At 49.1% G+C, this 20688-nt stretch overlaps 1 protein-coding gene across 4 annotated transcripts in view; it reads right to left on the reverse strand.

Moving 5' to 3' along the window:
* The window catches only part of ANKRD11 (ankyrin repeat domain containing 11), a 135987-nt gene that overhangs the window by 104015 nt on the left and 11284 nt on the right, over positions 1–20688 (reverse strand). For 2 of the 4 annotated variants that reach the window (XM_077786396.1, XM_021526920.2), the window contains exon 2: positions 3314–3393. The gene's annotated coding sequence lies outside the window, so the exon portion shown is untranslated. Of the gene's footprint in view, positions 1–3313; positions 3394–18745; positions 18765–20125; positions 20147–20688 lie in introns of those variants that run through there. The other 2 variants (XM_021526921.3, XM_021526922.2) reach the window with 2 other exon arrangements.

Genomic DNA, 20688 nt, shown 5'->3' on the forward strand with positions numbered 1-20688 from the left:
TTTAGACTGTGTCCCTTCAGAGCATGGCCACACAAACATTTACTGCTCCTGAGGACCGTGCAGACCCACCTCACACGCAGGGAGGACAGAGCAGGAGCTGGGGTGTTCCCCAGCAGCCCAACCTCCCCTTCCCAGGCCGGGCCACACAGCAGAACAAACCCAAACTGCTTCTGCTGAAATGTTCAGGGCAAACCTGCACAGCCACCCAGCTGCTTCATGGAGCCTCCAAAATCTCTGCTTTTCCAAGAAAAACGGCTCCAGCAGAAGTCAGCAAACCCACAGGCCACACAACTCTGCTTTAATGCTGCATTGAACCATGGAATTGTTTGGGTTGGGAGGGACCTCAAAGCTCATCTCATTCACACTCCCAGCCATGGGCAGGGACACCTCCCACCATGCCAGGCTGCTCCAAGCCCTGTCCAGCCTGGCCTTGGACACTGCCAGGGATCCAGGGGCAGCCACAGCTGCTCTGGGCACCTGTGCCAGGGCCTCAGCACCCTCACAGAGAAGGATTCCTTCCCAATATCCCATCCAGCCCTGCCCTCTGGCAGTGGGAAGCCACTGCCCCTTGTCCTGTCCCTCCAACCAGCCCTCCTGGAGCCCCTCAAGGCATTGGAAGAACCTCTGGAGGCCTCTCCAGTGTCTCCTCTCCCACAGGCTGAACAACCCCAGCTTTCTCAGACTATTAATCCTCCTTGTACATGGCTTCCCCTCCCCAGGCCCTGCTTCATAACACACCAGCTTCTCAACACAAAAGCCAACATTTCCACACCCCAGGACCCCATGGAAGCTCCCCCTGGCTCCACAATGACCTAAAGACTCAATGTGCACTGCACTGCCATAGGGTTTTCTTCCTGGAGGGCAAAAGAATTGAAACCCAGGGGGGAAAAAGGCAGCAAGCTCAGAGGAACACTTCCTGCAGAGAAATATCTTCCTGGTGGAACACTGAGCTCGATTTCCCCCAGAGCAGTAAGACCTGAGAACAAGTTTCAGAGCGTTAACAGAAAAACACCGAGCAGTTAAGTGAAGTCACGTTCCACCTAAACAACGCTCCCATTATTGCAGCATCTGACTTTCCGAGGACAATTCAATCCTGGCAGCGTGTATTGTAATTGCTTTTCCACTCCAGGCCTCGGCTTTACAATCGTGCCCTTCTCGGGAGGTCAGAACGCGCGGCTGCAGCTCGGAAAGCAATTCTGCTCCTCATTCATCCCTTTAATCCCACACCTGCATATTCATCAGCAACTCCCTGAAACACCACTGCCAAAGCCACCAGCAAAGCTGCTGCCTGGAGAAAGCCTTGACCCCTCTGCTTCCCCAGGAAGGTGTCAAGAACACGGTGGCACCGGTCAGCCACGACGGTGCTGGGGTGCAGTGGGGTCACCAAGGGCCAGGAGAACCCAGAGTGGTGCAGCCACTCCTGCTGCCAACAGCAAAAACAGCAGCAAACACCACTGCCCAGAGAACCCCAGCCCTGGAAGTCCAGGGCTTGGAGCAACCTGATAGTGGAAGGTGCCCCTGCCCACAGTGGGAGTTGGAACAAGAGGAGCTTTAAGGTCCTTCCCAACCCAAACCACTCCATGACTCTGATGACCTGGCTTGCTTCAAGCAAACCCTTCCAAACAGGGCTCTGCAAACACACCCGAATTTTGGGTAAGTTTTTGTTATCCTTGTTTGAAAAGAGCAGTTTGCATTCAAAAAGCTAAACGTCACTTACTCCAAAACTCGGAAGGAAAAATCTTTGTGCCCAGCTATGAAATAGGCAACAAACAGCAACCAGCCTGATTTAGAATTGATGTCAGGGCTGAGCTGGGTTTTTCAGGGCCCTGCAGAGCTCCCAGGAAGGAGGACAGAGCTCCCACACAAGCCAGGAAAAGGGCTCACACCTGATACACTTTAATTACCTAAGGACACCACGAGTCACCAATGCCTGCTCTGCTTTGTCTTACTGTGAAAGGCTTCTCCTGCTATTAATATTCACCAGGGGAAGCCAAAATAACATCTTGTCTGCATCTGAATACTTCAAAATTAACATGGCCACACTAAACACAACGATTTTTAATTTTTTCCTCAAAATGCAGGACAAAAGACACCTATCAGCCTGCCAAGGCAGGGCTGCAGTGCACTGAGCAGCTCTCCAGCAGCAGCCTTTCTCTTGCTGACAGCCTCACCACAAATAATCCCACTGAACCCAGGGGTCAGCCAAGGACCCAGAGCCCCAAGGCAGGAGCCACACTCTGTGTTATCCACTGGGAGCCTTCTCCATAGGATTTCTGGCCATGCTGGGGGTGACACTGAGCTCCACACAGCTCCTCTTGACAGGCTGAGCCCACCCAGCCTCTGCTGAGCTCCCACCACACCAAACCACCAGCACAGCAAAAACACCCAGGGAGAACAACCCCTGCCTCTGCTGAGCTCCCACCACACCAAAAACACCCAGGGAGAACAACCCCTGCCTCTGCTCATCTCCCACCACACCAAAAACACCCAGCCAGAACAACCCCAGCCTCTGCTGAGCTCCCACCACACCAAACCACCAGCACAGCAAAAACACCCAGGGAGAACAACCCCTGCCTCTGCTGAGCTCCCACCACACCAAAAACACCCAGGGAGAACAACCCCTGCCTCCAGCCCCAGCCACACCACCAGGATCTCCAGGACAGCACCAGCCTCACCCACCCACTCACACAACACAGAGGCAAAAATCTCATTTTTCTCCCTAAATTCCACTCTACCACAGCCTGTTATTTCTGCATCTGTTAATGCTCCCAAAAAGTTGAATCCTAACATTGCATCCAACTGTATTCTCAGCAGATTGGGAGGTTTCTCTGCCCAAAATGAAATGTAGGTGCCATCTGTTTCAATTAGGCTAATCACAAGGAGACATAACACGAGGAAACTTAGAGACTTTGGGGTGTTTTCAAGATATTTTGAAAGCAAAGAGAATGAAAGAGGTATTATTTAATACTCAGCAGTCAGCAGGACCAACAAGCTGCACAGTCTGCTGGGCAAACCTGTGCTGGAACTGCCCACGCAGGAAAGTTCACTTTTATTTCACTGAGGTCAGAGAAAAACTTGCTATATTCAAAATTATCTAAAATTAACAAGACATCTCAGGACTACAGACAACTCCCAAAATATTCTTGGTTAGTACCTTTTATATATTCCATAGAACATGCAATTTTTTGCTTTCAAATTTCAGAAAATAAAGAAAAACATTTTACAAAGGCAAAACCAAACAGTCCAACAGAGACACAAGCACTTGTGAGGGAATAAACCAGAAATTTTGGACAGAAGCAAAGTCAATATTTACCGATTCCATAGCTGAAAGCTTTTCTTCACAGGACATATATTAAAATCCAACAGAGGTGTGTCCCAAAAACGCTGTGCAATCTGAAAAACACAGGAATTTGTTCATTATAAAATTAAAACAAGTGAATTTTATTCACAACACGGACACAGGATTTGAGTACATGAAGGTTACCAAGTACAAAGCCTTGCCTAATCCACAAATAAACTTCCTGATAACAACTCTGCACAAACAGAGGAATAAAGGAAAGAGTGGAAGCATCCACCTTCTTCTATAACTTTCTGATAATATTTTTTTTTTAAATCACCTGCTTCAAGGTTCCTGGAACCATCTGGGTGGGCTTAAAGGCATTTTTTTTCACAAGTGAGGGTGTGTCACTCCCCTAAACCCTGAGCAGCTCTGAACCCAGAGACAGGCAGGGCCAGAAGGAGCTCCTGTGCCTGGAATTCACCTTCCCAAACATCCCCCATGGAATTACCCATGGCACAAGCATTCTCTTTTCAAGCACACTTTGCTCTGAACAGCAGTGGGTCTATTACAAAGCTCTAACTTGATTTTTTTTTTTTTTTTTGACCAACTCTTGCTGTACTTTTCAAGGATGTTTTTTCCAGCTACAAATACCCAAAGTGAAATTTCTGACGCGGGGCAGGAACCAGCAGGAGCTCTCAGCACCCAAGGCAAAGGGGAATTACATTCATTAACTGGCACACATGAAAGGCCTGGCAGACTCCAAGCCCAAAACCTGCACTCCTCACCAGTTCCCAAGCTGGAGGAGCTCGGTGGGATGGTGAGGGACCCATAGGTATGGAGATGAGCACCCTAAGGCACTGGGAGCACTGGGCCTTCCCCAGTCCCAGTGATGTTATTCTGGTCTGCTTAAACATGTGAAAGGGTGAACTGCCAGCTCCCCAAAACCTCATATTCCATCCAATCCCTGAGCACTGCAGACACACCGAGGGACACAGTGACCAACCCCTGCTCCAGTTACAGTGTAAAAAAAATAAATTTCTTGCCTTGCAGAGCTCGTGACAATTTTATGCTTTACCGCCGCTCGTCACCTTACAAACAACTTGTGTGATGTAGCTGGATTTGAACAGCTGCTTTCCAAGGGATGGTTCCTCCCAGGAACCATCCAGGAGAGACTCTGAGGCCAGCTGGGACTGATACACAGAGGAGGAGATGGGAACCCTGGGAGAGCCTTGTTTGTTTTGGGAAACTTTCACTCCCCAATGAAAAGCCAAAGGGAAGATGTCCAGATGAGCAATGCAGCTGCATCCAGGGCAGAGCTGCTTCCAGCTGCGCTGGGAGAAGTCTTGGGAACCTCAGTGAAAAGGAACAGGCCAAAATAAACCCCAAAAGTCACAGGAAGATGTGAAAGCCCAAGGTCCTGACTCAAAGAAAGGAATCCTACAGCAGGTAAACTTCTCCAGATGAGAAAAATTGAAGTTTTCTGGTATTTTCCTTTGAGAAGAGTAAAGGAGATACAGACACATGGCTACCTCGTGGATTTTTCCAAGGTCAAGGAGCCCTGGGACACTGAGGGATCCCCTGATGGGAACTGCAGCCCTATGGAGCACGATGGCAGTGCTTGCACAGCACCTTTTCCAGCAGGATTCCCTTACTCCTTTTATCCTCTTCTCCATAGTAACAGTCACATCACTAATTAGCATTTCAACAGCAAAAAGACAAACTGGGGGGGAAACAGCTGAACTTCCAACTACATTGTCTGGAAATGCAGCAGTGCTGCTGGCTGACAGTAGAGACTGTCAGGGAATGATGGAATTTGAGTTGGAAGGACCCCAAAGTTCATCCCATTCCATCCCCTCTCATGGGCAGGGACACCTTCCACTGGCCCAGGCTGCTCCAGCCTGGCCTTGGCCACTTCCAGGGATGGGGCAGCCACAGCTCCTCTAGGCAATAACTGTGATCAACTGTGAACAGAAATTACCAAAGGGTCTACAGAAATCAGTCCCAGGACACTGATGCACCATTTTCAAGGTCTATTTACAGCTGCTTGCTGGCCCATGTACAGCAGATTTATTCATTCCTTGGCTCACATATAAACATACATAAAGTATCATAACGCTGAAACAGCGACCACACGTGAGCCAAGTAATTTTCACAAGGAACATGGCACCGTTTTTAATGAAATTGTTATCAAATCACTCAGGAATGCAGCAAATCCTCCAGTGGGAGATGCCCAGCACAGCCTCACTGGCTCTACGTGGTCAGGTCACTCGCACAACGTTCCTGCTGCACGGATTCCAACATTTCCATTTAAACCCAACTCCACTTCCAAAAGCCACATTATAATTAATAAACACATCTAGGCATCTCATTTTGCTTCAGCTGATGAAAGTGTATCACTTCACAAAGTACCATCGCTGTCCTTGTCCCTCCTGGGAACCTGCAGGGCTGACCATGGACAGTGCTCCAACCCTGCTGAGCTCGTGGTCCCGGCACACACTGGCCTTTAAATGGTCATACAAACACCAAATAACCAAGGGCTCAAAGTGGCCAGATTCTGGTTTAAAACAGGTTCAGTCTTGCAGGACTTAGGATACTTTATTTTCTGTTAACACGAAGCAACTTTGGGCAAGAGGAGGGTTCCACCAAAATAAATACAAGAATGTTTAAATTTCTACATTTTCCTACCAAATCATGGTCTTAACACTGACCACAGGGTCTGTCGGCACCTCCCTGAATCAGTGATTCTTGTTGCACCCACACACAGATCAGGATTTCACATTCAGAGCACAGCATGAAACTTCTGCCAGCATTCCATCAAAAAAATAGGAATTACATAATTCAAACCTCCTTAATAAAAGGGTATCTTGTAACTTCGCAGAAATTAGTATTTCAAGATGGAAAATGCTTTACAATCCCAAGCTGTGACCTAAAAAATACTGACATTAGCTATAGACTCTTCACACCAGAGCAGCTGGGATGTGGCAGCAACACCAAGTGGTCCCAGCAGCGAGGTGGGAAGTGGCTTCCTTGAAGGAATAAACCAGTTCTGTGCAGATGCAGAGTCCCCTACAAGGGTCCCCATGAAAAATGTGTTTGAGATTCAATGGCTTCATACACCTGAATGTTCTAAATTTGATCAGTAATGCAGAAAGTTTCTGCTTAAATCTTCATTGTACAGGGAGCAGGAAAGAAGCCACTGCTGCTGTCTCATCCCAGGAAATCCAGAGGCCAACGTCCCCACAAATGTGTGCCTCACCATTAGTGTTTCTTTGAGGGAAGAAGTTGTATTTGGTCCCTAAGTAAGACTTGCATCAGTTCAGATTTTACAGTGATCCAGAACCAAGCAGCATAAGAGTAGATCAGAGATTTCGATTCTGGCTTAGACCAACTTTTGAATGGAAAAAAAAAAAAAATCTCTGGGGAATAAGAGAACCTTTTTCCACAGCACTCATCTGCTTCCCTCAAAATAATTCCAGGAAGAGACAGAATTTCAATAAGGCATCTCTCTGAGGGCTCCAGTGGAAGGAGACCCAGGGGAGCACCCGAGACCCACGGAGCTCCCGCGCTCAGACAAGCTCCATTACCTCCCGTACAGAATCAAGGAGGAACAAGTACAGCAAATTTGGAGGGAGGGGAAATTTGGAAGTGTTTTCCAATGCACTCCATAGGCACAGCCTGACAGAGCACAGCCAGAGCTTTCACCTGCTGAAATGGGGAAAAACGCTTAAAATTCCACTGCAATTCCAGAAGCTGAGAAAATAGAGACTGGGGAATGGGGGAAGAAGCATAAGCAGCAGCATTACAAACCCCAGGTATCCTCCATAAATATCCATGGGTTCTTTCTGCTGGAGTTGGGGGAAGAAAACATGCCATCTATACAGAAAGAGTGCAGAAATCCCTGTCTCTGGAGCTCTGCCTGTCCCCTCCCAGTGAGAGCCAGGACAGCCATGCCCAGCACAGGAGGAAAGCTTTCCTGGCCCCTCAAGGGATGGACAGTGAATGCAGCTCATCAGATTTGTGGCAATTTCCCTCAGGAGCCTGGAAAAGCACCCTCAGACCACTCCATGCAGCTCAGGACTCTAGAGAGGAGGGAAAGAAGAGGTGCTGCTGTCTAGATCTGAAGGGGGATAAAGAGTTGCTTCCAAGAAATCCACATAAATTTGAGATAAATACCCTCTGCAGCCTATCAGGAGCTCCCAGCACAGCCACCTCCAGGCACACACACAGAACAAATCCTCACGTTCCCACCCTTTTCAGAGAAATTCCAGCACTGGAATGAGCTCCAGGACCAGCCTTTCACTACAATTTATGAATATTCCTGCAGCAGTCACAACCCAAGTATGCTCAAACAGCAGCAGCTACCCAAGTGAAAAGCCAAAGCACAGAGAGAATTCCACCAGTCCTAAAAAAAAAATCACCTTTCAGTGTGCTTGATTGTGACAAAATTGTAGCATCAAGTAAAATTTAATTAGATGGCTTTCGGAACGAAAGCAGGTGATATATTCTTGAAGTTCCTTTATTTTGCCCTGCAGATAAGATGTATGCTGAGATCTACAGTTTTTAAAGCTTGTGTTGTCTGTGCTACTCAGTAAGAAATACAAAATAAGCTGATACTGTACTCAAAAACACAGACACTTGTGTGGGCTGAAGAGCCCAAGGTTTAATTTGTCCCACTGCAATAAGCACAAAGGGTAGGAGAGATGTAATTCCTGGGAAAACAAACTGTCCTTTAATACTTTTAATGGAAAGAATTGCATGGACAATGCAGTCCCTAGGAACTGGGGGTTGACAGAAGTCTAAATTCAGGAATGACCAAGCTGTTTGGAGATCTCCAGTGAATTGGGGGAGGTCAGACATCACAGAATGGTTTGGGTTGAAAGGGACCTCAAATTCCATCTCGTTCCTGCCCCTCCTTGGTCAGGGACACCTTCCACTATCCCAGGGTGCTCCAAGCCCCTTCCAACCTGGCCTTGGACACTTCCAGGAATGGGGATTAAGGTCCAAGATGTTGAACTTCACTGACCCAGTGAAGGCAAGAAGGGTGGAGGTTCTCTGGAATTAAAGCCATAATTTAAGATGAGCTCACAGCTGCTGTCATAGCTCAGCCTCCTCCTGCTTTCCATTGCTCCTAAATATGAGTGAAGTGGGACAAACACGTCCTTGTCCTCCCCAGGCTGAATCCCTCACCACCAAGTCCCACTCAATTCCCTCAGTTCCTCTTCCTAAGGGAAGCAGGAGGGTGAATAATGCCACTAGGCCACAATGAGCTCTGCTTCATTTAAAAATGAAATCTGCATTTCTTACTCTGTGCTTGGTTTTAACACATCGAGAAAATACAATTTTTCAAGAGAAAAGAGTGACAGACAGACACATTTGTCACCTTTGCAGCCCCAGACATTTGCATCTGTGTAATTTCATGGCAAATTGGATATAGGTTACTATTAATATCTGAACTATTTCCTTTCCTTTGTGAATGCTGATTGGTGAAAAAGATGCAAGCATCCCATTTTAAAGCACACTAATTAGCCAAGGAGGAGCCAAGGAAGTCACTGATCAGCCTTCAAGAACAGCCAGGCTCCCTCACAGAGGGAAAAAACACAGCAAACACCCATGGACTGGCTCCTGGCTGGATTCTGAGCTGGCTGAATATCACCTCCCCAGCCAAGAAAACTCTGTGGTGACAGCAGTGTTACAACCAGACATTTCAACAACTCAAATACAGGTTTATTAGGAATATGCAGGTGGCAGCCCCACACCCAGATATGCAAGATCAGACATCATTACCTGGCTGGACAATCCAGGAGGTCCCCAGAAAGCAACATGAAAAATGTAATTGAAGAATGTGCCCAAGTCTACAATTCCTGAGTTACAAGTGCCTTACAACCACCTCAAATTACACAGCAAAGAAAGAGCTGAAAGGAAGCACCTCCTTGATTTCCACACAGCATCCCTCCCCTATTGTCTGGGGCCTGGCAAGTTAAGGTCAGAATAAAAGGATTCCTTAAAAATCCCACATACATTGAAAGCACCTACAGCTTCCACTGATCTTTCTTCCTTTCTATTCTAAGCCCTGAACGGGTTTAAGTAGCAGTTGTCATCATTAAAGAAGCTGCTGCCCTCCCACTCTCCATTCTCCCAGGAAAGGAGCATCCTGGCAGCACCAGGCACAGGTAAGAAGGAGCAGCTGCTGTCTCACTCAGGGCACAGAAATCCAGGCTGGAGAGGGGTGTGAGGAGGGCACAGCCCACCTCAGGCACACGGGATCAGAGAGCACAGCTGGATAATGAACTAAGGAAATATAATAATAAGTAATAATGCTAAAACAAGGATGTCTGTGCCCTCTGAGGTGCCCTGGCTGCTCAGAGGGGCTTGAGAGTGCAGGTTCTGCCCCTGCCCAGCTTCTCTCTCGGGCACTCCAGAGTTGCCCATGAGGCAGCTGAAGCTGCCAGAGCAGCAGGAACCTCCTGATGCTCCTCTGGCCACCGCTCCCTGCTCCGAGGGGCTGGCTGGGCTCCTGGCCCTGGCTGGAGGGTGGGGGAGCCTCAGCCCTGCACCCCAGGAAGGGCACAGCCCTCCCCTCCAACACAGGCCATCCAAACACACAGCACAGAGGGTGGCAAGGAAAACGCTCAGAGGACAAAAGGACAGAGTCAGGATTAAACCCAGTCCCTTGATCCCCGGCCAAATGGCCGACCCGTAAGCCCACGCAACTTCCAGAGCCAATTTAAAATCCTGAGTGTGGTACATTTTAGGTTATAAAATCATATTTAGACACACATTTTGAAGTGTTCTTTGCTCTGCTGGTGGCTAAAAACAATTCCTTTGTCATCAAATCTTGCTTCAGCAAGCTGACGTGACGTTTTTAACTCAGGAAATAAGATAATTATGGTTCAAGGTAAACAACTACAACTGTGCATCATAAACAGTTTCTAATTTTAAGCCTGAGTCCCTCTAATGCCATCCATACTTTAAAGACAGTTTCCTTACAAATGGTTCAGGCTGTCTGAGCAGCTTGTGACTGAGCCTGTGCTAATGAGCAGCAGCAAGGCAGCACAGCCAGGGAAAACAGAGGCTGGTGGAGCAGGTGAGCTCCTGTGTCAACATCACAGGATGGTTTGGGTTGGAAGGGACCCTAAAGCCCATCCAGTGCCACCCCTGCCATGGGCAGGGACCCCTTCCACTACCCCAAGTTGTTCCAAGCCCTGCCCAGTCTGGCCTTGGACACATCCAGGGGCAGCCACAGCTTCTCTGGGCACCCTGTGCCAAGGGTTCAGCACCCTATAAGAAAAAAATTACACCTAATATCAAAGCTAAATCTTTCATTCTTTCAGCTAGAAGCTGGTCCTCCTTGTTCTGCCACTCCAGGCCCTTCTCCAAACCCCCTCTCCAGCTCTCCTGGAGCCCTTTTATCACTGGAAGGGGTTCTAAGGTCTGCCCAGAACCTTCTTTTCTCCAGGCTGAACAAGCCCAGCTCTCCCAGCCTGTCAAGGTAAGCCAAACATCAAAGGGGAAAAATACACTGAATCTTAAATAGGTGGAGAGGCAGAAGCCATGTCTGCTGGAGCAGGGAGCTACGCGTGCTTACGCAACCCTGGCTGCGAGTCAGCCCGGATCCAGACCTCAAACGCCCCACTGGCACCAACAGCAGCAGCTCAAGTTGGAACTTGAGCTTTCAGCAGCACTGAGCTGTTCAACACCAGGCACAAAACGCAGCTCCAGCCCTCAGTGCTGTGTCCAAATCGGCCCTGGCGCTGCTGCTGCTGCCCCAAAACGTTCCCAAAGTTACCTGGGAAGCAAGGCTGGCAGGAAAGAGCAGCATCCCAGCTGAGCCTGCAGCCAGGAAGGCTGGAGCACACGGTGTGAGCGTGGCTGGAGCTCCAGGGAGGTGTGGAGGGCACGAGCTGTGCCTGCCTTGGGGATGAATCACTGTGCTCACAGGTAGCAATAACTCCAGGAGCCCTGTGAGGTGTTAGCCTGGCAGGCTCCCATTCCTCCCCATCCCAGGAAAACGTGCTCAATTACAGCCAAACGAGCCCAGCTGAACGGGACAAGGTGGCAGAGCAACCCATAGAGACAAAGCATTCTTACAGGGCTGTGCTGGAAGAGCCAGCAGTGGTCAGAAGAATCCCAAAATCCAGTGGTGGGAACGCTCCTGCAGGAGCCTGAACGGCGCAGAGGAATCATGCAGTGGAGCCAGGGCAGCCCGGGAGAGCTTGCTCCTCCAAAACTTTTCCTCGCTAAACAATTCCAAAGCACTCCACCCCATTGCTGCTATTGTTGTCAGAGAGGGAATTCCAACCAGAACAACGATTTTCCACAACATTTTTCCGTTGGAAGAAGAGAACTGGTAACACTGCACAGCAAAAATAAAATTTCCACAGTAGTTCATCCAGTACCACAAGCCTCCTTCCTAAAGGGAACAGATTAACGTGCCTGGAGTCTGCTGTGCAGCATGGATGTATTTTTAGCTCCAAGGATCCGAAGGCAGCGATGTGGTGGAAGCCTCCCAGGCTGGAGATAGCCATGGGAGGTTCATCTCTCTGCACCCTGGAGAGGGCAGCTCATTAAAAGGCTGCTCAGAGCAGAAGGAAACAATTCACCCATTCCCTGAAGAAATCCCTCTTCCCACGACTGCACACAAGGCAGCTCCTCTAACCTCCCCCCCCCCAGCTCATCCCGATTTGCACCAATTTTGGGGAACAGCAATGCATTAAAAGAGCTCTTTACTCCCAGATCTCTGGCACAATTAATGGAGATCAATTCAAAGCCGTGCTCATGGCACAACATGGGATAAAGGGCTCAAAGTCAACCCAAGCTTCCAGGAGACTGAAAGGAGCAGAACAACAGTTTGGCTTTATGTTTTACCTGCAACTAACCCTTTCCTATGAGTACTGGTAAAGCAACATTAACTGCTGTTCAAACCCAAGTGAGCAAACCTGAAAAATATCACGGAATGGTTTTGGTTGGAAGGGATCTTAGAACTTATCCAGTTCCACCCCTGCCATGGCAGGGACACCTTCCACCAGCCCAGGCTGCTCCAAGCCCTGTCCAGCCTGGCCTTGGGCACTGCCAGGGATCCAGGGGCAGCCACAGCTGCTCTGGCACCTGTGCCAGGGTCTCCCCACCCTCCCAGGGGAGGAATCCTTCCCAAAATCCCATCAAACCTCTTCCCCTGGCAGTGTGAAGCCATTGTCCTTGTCCTGGCACTCCAAATCCCGATGAAGAATATCCTCAGTGAAGCTTCCAAGGCAGCCAAACACTTCAATGGCCACCAAAGCCTCTCTGCTCTCCTGGTTAAACATGAGCCAATGTTTAACCCAATTATCAGGTGCAGGAGTCCATTCCCAGGCCACAAAAGGTGACTTAGTCACATTAGCTTCTACCTACAACAGTGCCATTCATCACCAACCCTTCAGGGACACACCTTGGGGAAAAACACCTGGCAGGTGTGCAGGGATTACTGCCTCAGATCCAGGAGCCCAAAAAATTGAATAAAACACAAGCAAAACTATGAATTAGAGAGTAATCAGTAACTAGAGAGTTTATTGTTTCACAAATTGCCAGGTATTCTGGCTGTCCCATCCAAGAGTTCAGAGATGGCACTGCCTAGATGCAGACTGCCTCACCTACTCACCTCAGAGGTGCATTTGGGAATCCCAAATGTGCCACTGGGGAACACAAATGCTCAATTCTGAGTATTCGTGGGACAACAGGCAGAAAAGGAGAGGAAAAATAAAAAAAAAGGAAAAATGCAAAAAGGCTACACACAAAACCCAAAAGTCCTGAGTAAAGCCAAGCTATTTTTCAGACTTTTACTAAAATTAGACTGGCCTTAGACTATGAATCACATTCAGCCCTCGTGAGCAGCAAAAGAGCACCAACATCAGCTGGTTAAAGACACAGAAATGCAAAGGGGACCAGAGGTAACCTCTACAACCAAGGCTCCTCCACACCCCCAGCACCCACTGAATTGAGCTTACAGACTCAAAAAACCAGCTTATTTGTAACACTCTCAGCATCCACCAAAGGCAAAGCTACTAAAATCTGGTGTGTAGGTCTAGGAAAATAAAGCTTTGCTTCAGCCTCCCCTCCTGAGCCCTTCCTCCTCCAAACGCCTGAAATAGGATGTTACACTACTTGTTTATACGCCATTACAGAAAAACATGCTGGGTTTCTTCATCCTGCATTACAGAACAAAATGTTACCCAATTCCTCCTGTAAAGTACCAAGAAATAACTGTGAGACCATATGCATGGGGAAGCATCCACGTGCTGGAGTAATCCGGCCTTACGTAACCGGCCATGGGCATCTGACCACAACCAGCAGCAAAGGAAGGGCCAAGGCAGCTGCCCTTCAAAACCCACCCAAAAATTCATGGGGAGGGGTCTGATCCAGGAGACAAATGAAATTCATGTCTCTAAGTTACAATTTGAGGTTTCTGCCATCAAAGTACCCAGAGCAATCCTGGGTGGTTGATTTTTCTCTCCTTGAGCTCATCGCCATTAACCAAAAATGAATCATTTGTTAATTGGCGAGTTCAGTTTGAAGCCATGCCACCACGATTCTTATCTCAGGAGTTAGAAGGCAGCTCCTTCCAAGGATCCAACAAAGGCAGAGATCAGCATCCTAGAACGTCAGGAATCTGAGCACTGATAATCCTGGAGATCACAGAGTAGTTTAGTTTGGAAAAGCCTCTGAGATCATCAAGCCCAGCACTGCCAGCACCACCACCAAACCACGTGTCACATCTACGTGGTTTGTAACACCTCCTGAACCAGAGGGTCCCCACAGCCTCTTCTTCTCCAGGCTGAGCCCCCTGAGCTCCCTCAGCCCCTCCTGGTGCTCCAGACCCTGCCCCACATCCCTTCCCATCCCTGGACACGCTGCATGGGCTCAGCTCAGAACAGCAGCTGTGCTGTGGACGAGGCAGCCAAAAACAAGAGGTGCAAAACAAACCCAAAATCCACAGGTAATGAATGTAATAAAATCTCTCTTTGTCACCTTTCTACCTGCTGGCAGCCAAAAGGAAACACAAAAGCACAAACACATTATTATGAAAACCAAGTCAACTTCTTGCGCAGGGATAAGGATAACAAATGTTTCACTGCTCTGTTTCAAGCGTTTCAGATCTTAAACTCAACCCAGAAAAGAACATTACCAGTTAAGCTATTACAGCAAATGAAATGAAAATTGAAAATCAAGTCTAACCGACATTAAATCTAAATAAATATATCTCAATTCCAGGACCATAATACATAGTTCTTATGATAAAAAACTTCTGGAGAAGGGAAAAACATCCTTGGTAACTCTGAATATTAAGCTATGGTACCACAGGCATCTCACAGTTTATCTATATAAAGTGTCTCCTGCAAAGAGCCCTGGTTCCTCCAGTGCAGGCTGCAGTGTGATTAACAGAGGTCCATTAGAGAGGCAATCCATAACCTGGCTCCTGCGAGGAGTCCCTGCCACATCCGTCTGCATTTCCATGGCAACCAGGCAGGAAAATATAAAGCAAATTACAGTTAAATGAAAATTATTCTCCATGACAATATATGTTAATGCGGGAACATTTGCAAGGCCATTCCAGATAAAATGTTTACATTCACACATGTGTCTACAAAAATAAATAAAAGGCAGCTGGAGCAGCTAATGGATCGCCCAAAGAGAAGGATTAGAGTCTTTTTTTGCCCCCACAAGTTTCAGTTTACTCATAAGAATAAAATTCTTCTGAAGAATACCCAAAGTATTTGCCCATTTCCAAACAGAAACACTCTTTAAGGAAGAGGTTTTTAGGAGACCTAAAACGCACATTTCTGAATGTTGTGAACCTTTAATTTTCCTGGCTGCAAACAAAGACACATTTATGCCTCCCCATCCCAGTACAAACGAGAGGTTAAGTTTATATTTAGAGAGATCTGACTGAAACTGGAATAGTGACTTATTTTCATCAGCTGTAACTTACTGAGAACTGTAAGATGTTTTATACCTCAGAATTTGGGGTGCTGACTCCACAGCTGGGAGAATCTTATATCCCACCAGGGTTTAAAGAAAGCACAGGCCACTGAAATACTTCTAGAAAAGCCCACAATTAAGGCTGCAAAAGTTGATCATACTCTCCCCACCATCACCAATTACATTCCCAAAAAAAGGACTATTCAGGGTATCTCAGTTTAAGGAATATATGTTCTGGAGCATGAGGGAAGTTAATTGGAATGAGGCTCGTCAAGATGCAGCCACTTGGTTATTTTTTTTAACTCCCTTGGCTCGTACCCCAAAGAAAAGCCCAGAGAAAGGAAGGAGGTTATAAACTGACTCACAGTCTGTGCCACTGAAACGCCACGTTTTCAGAAGGCTCTGAAATACTGCCCTGGAAAACAGCCCCCCCTCAGCCGCCCCGCCAAGTTCCTTTCCCATGGAAATGCTCTGCCTGTTCCGCGAGTAACACAGGTGCAGGTTTCTTAGGAAGGCCCAGAAAGAGCACAAGGCACTTTTTGAAGGCGTTTGGGAGAGCTGGGAGCACAGAGCGGGGCATTCAGCGCGCTGGCACATCTGAGCTGGCTGCGCGCGCGCCCGCTGACCTCCGCATCTGCCTCCTGCCTCCGCCTACGGAACAATGCTCCCATCATGGGGATCGTAACTTTTTATGACAGTGGGAAAACTGCAATCTTCTCCACGAGTTCACTCCACCCTGCACATAAAACTGCTCATAGGTTCAACCATAAAGCAAACTCCCTCCTTTGAAGTTGCAGCCGGAGCCTCGCGCACGTTGTAAAGGCGAGCTGGAAGAGCGCAGCGCGTTAAGGTTTTACATAACCACCCTGGTGGAAAGCATGGCTCCCCAACCAGCCAGAGCCACTGTTGACAAAAGCAAGTCGGGTCAGAGAGTAGCTGGGTAACAAAACTCCTCACAGGTGAGCTCAGGTTACCCACCAACACCAAAGTCACACACCACCCAATATATTCCAGCCATGCTCCACTTTTCCCGAGGATCAGCTTCCCGCAGAGCCCACGGCAGCGCTCCCATCACCGCTTCAGCCCAGCCCCACGGCCCTCTCCTTTCCCTCCACGGGATATGCAGGCAGAGGAGGGCTGGAAGGGAGCTCTGGAGATCATCCAGTCCCACCCCTGCCAAGGCACAGGCACTCGCAGCAGGTGACACAGGAACACGTCCAGGTGGGTTTGGAATGTCTCCAGGTGGGGAGACCCCCGTGCCCTCCCTGGGCAGCTGTGCCAATACTCTGCCACCCTCCAAGGAGAATTCCCCCTCATGCTGAGGTGGAACTTCTTGTGCTTTCGTTTGTGTATCTCCATACAATGCACAGAATGCAACCATAAACAGTCTAAAAAACAAAACCTAACCCCTGCCAATGGAACCTCAGCAGCAGTTGCTAGGATCCTCTGCAAACCTCACTAATTGCTGGGATTGGGTTTCCAGGGAAGCTCCATGCTGCAGCAGTGGAGGGGCTGAATGCTGTTTTCACAAAAGAACTTGTAAAACCCCAGGCTGCATGCCTGCAACAGCCAGGATTTATATTCCAGGCACAAATCAGATTATGCTGCACACACCGTGCTCCCAGGGCACCCAAGCAGGTGGATCCCACCAGGATGAGCAGCATTCCTGGATGCCCAGGCTCCAGGGCCAGGTTCCCTGTTCTCCTTGATGGGCTCCACTTCCTTGGGAGGAGACCTGACTGACTGTGTCAGATGCCTCCCTGTTACAAAAGTCATTTTCTCTGTAACCGTAAGCAAATGCATTCTAACGTGGAGTGAGATTCCAGGGAAAACAGGCAGCCTGCAGCTTTCCTGCAGGGAAAAGGGCAGGAGATTCAGGGACACCAGGCTGCTGGGCAGCACTACCACCACGAGTAACCTCATGGTAGAGAGCCCCATCGTACAAATACAGGGTCAATCCACAAGAGATTCCAAAAGCAGATCCAAGCCAGGACAGCAAGGAAGATGCAGGAGAGGGAAGGAACTGCTCCCTGTGAGCACACAGCACCCCAAACATCCCTGCCAGCATTCCCCACACCTCAGGAGCCCTCACCTCAACACACCCACTGCTTCCCTCACTTCCCACCAGGCAAAAATCGAGGTCCAGCTCTCCAGAGGAAGATACAGGAAGAACTCGGAGAGGAGAAAGGCAGGAACAGACGGGAGGAGACCTCAAAAGGCAGACAGGCTAAAATTAGAGACAAGAATCTTGGATGAGGAGGACCAAGGCAAGAGCAGAACCTCCATCAGATGAGGCTCCTGGGAAAGGGGAGGGAGGGACAGACAAGAGGGAGAAGAAACATCCTGGTGGGTGAAGCAGGGGAAACTCACAGACAGAACACACTGCAGGAGAAAATTAAATTCAGCATTTTAAGACTACAGCCTCCAACTCCCTAACCAAGGAGCTCTACCCAGCACACCAGGAAAGAGCCACGAAGTTGACTTCTTGTCTGATCCCTTCCCCCCTGGACTAACTCAGAGGAATTCAACTCTCACCACAGAACCAGTTTAACACCCCAGTGCCAGTGCTGATCACAGGAGAAGGGAACTAAATTCACTGCAGAGCAGCTGAGTAACACAGGGCACCTCTGATCTCCTGGGAGAGCCAGAAACCTTCCAGGCTGCAGGGAAAATGAGGAACAGAGAGCCCAGAGCCAAGGGAGCCACCATGCAGGACCCCAGCACGTGCCAGGACAGGCCAGGGCGAGGAGGGAAACCAGAGCAGCCACCAGCCAGCCTAATTCCCAAACCCAGCACATTCCCCCATACGTGGGGACAAGAAACCACACGAACAAAAAAGGTCAACATTCAAGGAGAACAGGTTTTCATCTTCAAACCCGTGCACTCGACCCTTGGGCTGCTGAGAAAGGTGAAGTTTCACACACTGAATGCCCAAACTTGCTCGTTACAGTCCAGCTTGGCTAAATGGATCTGCCTGTGCCGAGCTGCAAGATGAAACCACGGAGACAGCTCGGGGTGGGCAGCAGCCAAGCGCCGTAGCCAGAGCGCCCGCTGGTATTTAAACACCCAGAGCACAGCCAGGAGCAGGACGTTTGTGTCCCCCCACACACACCCCTTCCCTGCATTACCTACATCTCTTCCCAGCACTGCCACGGCTAATCTCACGCATCCAAAGATATATGGATATATTTATAGACAGGCTTACATCTCCAGCACATCCAAGGCCTGACGCAACCGCGGAGCGCCGGTCGGTGTTGCTACCACAACGCTGACATTTCACAATCTGCCACAGCCATCCTCCTGCAGAACGTGGAAAACACCAGCCCCGGAGTGTAAAGTCTATCCCAAAGTGCTTTCCATGGGATACAGTCACCGCCACAGTCAGCAGGATCTCAGCCCAGCCACCTCCTCCCTGCAGCAGCTATCAGGAGACCATTCCCAACGGGGAACTTCTTGGAACTTTATCTTGGCTCCTCCTGGACCTAACCAGCCTGCAGAAACCCAGCCACTTACCAGTCATTCGGAGCTCCTGGTACAACTTGTTTACACAGCACAGGTCACAGGATCGGCTGGAAGGTGTAAGCAGGATATAGTTTTTATGGCTCTGAACTCCTGCCCAGATAAGCCGATAAGGCCCCGGCTGGGGGCGGGGAGCACTTTCATGTGTGCGTGATTTGAAAGAAAGAGGCACCACGAACTGTAGCTAAGCAGTTGGTGCTCAATAATGAAGCTTCCATTCACCTCTAAAGCTATTTAATGCCTTTTTTTTTTTTTTTTTGGAGTTCCTAATTACACATCCTTTCATTTCACATCCCGATATTGAGGGCAGCGCCGTATTTCCAAGCCTCTGGCTGCTGAGCCTTCAGGGACACGCTGCCTGCAGATCGTGGTGAATTTTTTAGAGGGTAACATCTCCCTTCTTGACTCTCTGATTCTTTCCCATGCCTGTGACACAGTTTTAGCAGCTTTACGCTGCTCTAAAGGTAAATTATTCGAGACTGTTTCTATCCTGCAAAGCTGTCAGTCTCTCAAAAATAATTACAGAGCCAGCTCCCTCCAGCCTTTGCTTCCCCGAGCCTGCAACCACCCTTCCATGACACCCTGTGAACACCCACACCCCCAGTGAGACCCAAAACCCATCGCCCCAACCAGGACCACCTTAACATTCCTCTCACTGCAAATCCAACGCAGCACAAGAGGAAAGGAGACGCCTTCTCCCCAGAAAAACATCCATCCCCTCACACAGAGCTGAGATCAAGCTGCTTTTACACATACTACTAAGTTTTCTAGCTTTTCCATTCTCCAAGTCCGGAAATTTCATTACATGGCATTTCAGCCACACACAAACCCAACACCAGCACAGACACACTTGCACCTAACAGCAAAATAAATATTTCAGTGTTTCCACAAGATATCCAGTGTTGTAACCTTTGGTTTCCGAATCCAAACGCAACATACAATCAATACCCTGCTCCTGCCACTGCAGTAATTCACAGCGGAAGGTTTATTTTAAAAACACTCATCGGGTAAGTTTGGTTTTCTTCGAGGCAGGGGAAGAAAGGCTGCCTCCAGATTTGGAGAGGATAAATAATTCAATGCCTGAATGCCAAGGGCAGCGTGCACACATCCATATGGCAGGGACAATGCAGACAGTAAGATATGCTGCACATCACCACCCTGACAGTGCCTTCAACCCTGACCTAGAAAAAAACATCACTTTCTTCTGACTCCAGCTCCCTCCCTGGCGCTGCCACCCGCTCGCTGTGGGGATCTGTGCTTCTCAATCCCTCGGCCTTCCCAGGCTGCAATTCCAGCCTCTGCTCACTACAGCTACACGGCAACCAAAGCTGCACGCCTTAGCCACGCGGTGAGCTCCGGAAAGCAGGAACAAACCTAGAGACGGAGCTTCCAGACGTCCTCCTTGGGAGCTCACGCTCTCCCAGCCAGCGCCGAGAGGGGCAGGAAAAGCCAGCATGGTTTCTCAGCCGTGAGGTCTGGCCAGACGCCGGTGGGGCCCCGAGGGAGGAGGAGCAGAGGGAGCGGGGAGGCTGCTCCTGCAGCACCCACCCGAGCCCTGCACGGGGCTGCTGAGCCACCGGGCTCCCGTGCCACCCTCGAGGGACTGGGGACCATGTGGGTCACCTTGGAAAGACACATGACCATGGAGATCCCACTGGATGTACACACAACCAGCAGGACCAAACAGACCATGCTGGACGGACAGAAGACCCCACCGGACAGACACAGAACCAAACCAATCACGTTGGATGGACACAGGACCACAAAGGTCCCACTGGATGGAAACAAGACCATGCAGGTGATGTAGGATGGACACAAGACCATGTAGGTGATGTAGGATGGACACAAGATCATTTAAATCATGTTGGATGGACACAGGACCATGTAGATCCCACTGGATGAACACTAGACCACACAGAAGACCATCTCTTTCCCCA

This window comes from Lonchura striata, chromosome 13, assembly GCF_046129695.1.
Source record: "Lonchura striata isolate bLonStr1 chromosome 13, bLonStr1.mat, whole genome shotgun sequence".
In the NCBI taxonomy this organism is placed as follows: domain Eukaryota; kingdom Metazoa; phylum Chordata; class Aves; order Passeriformes; family Estrildidae; genus Lonchura; species Lonchura striata.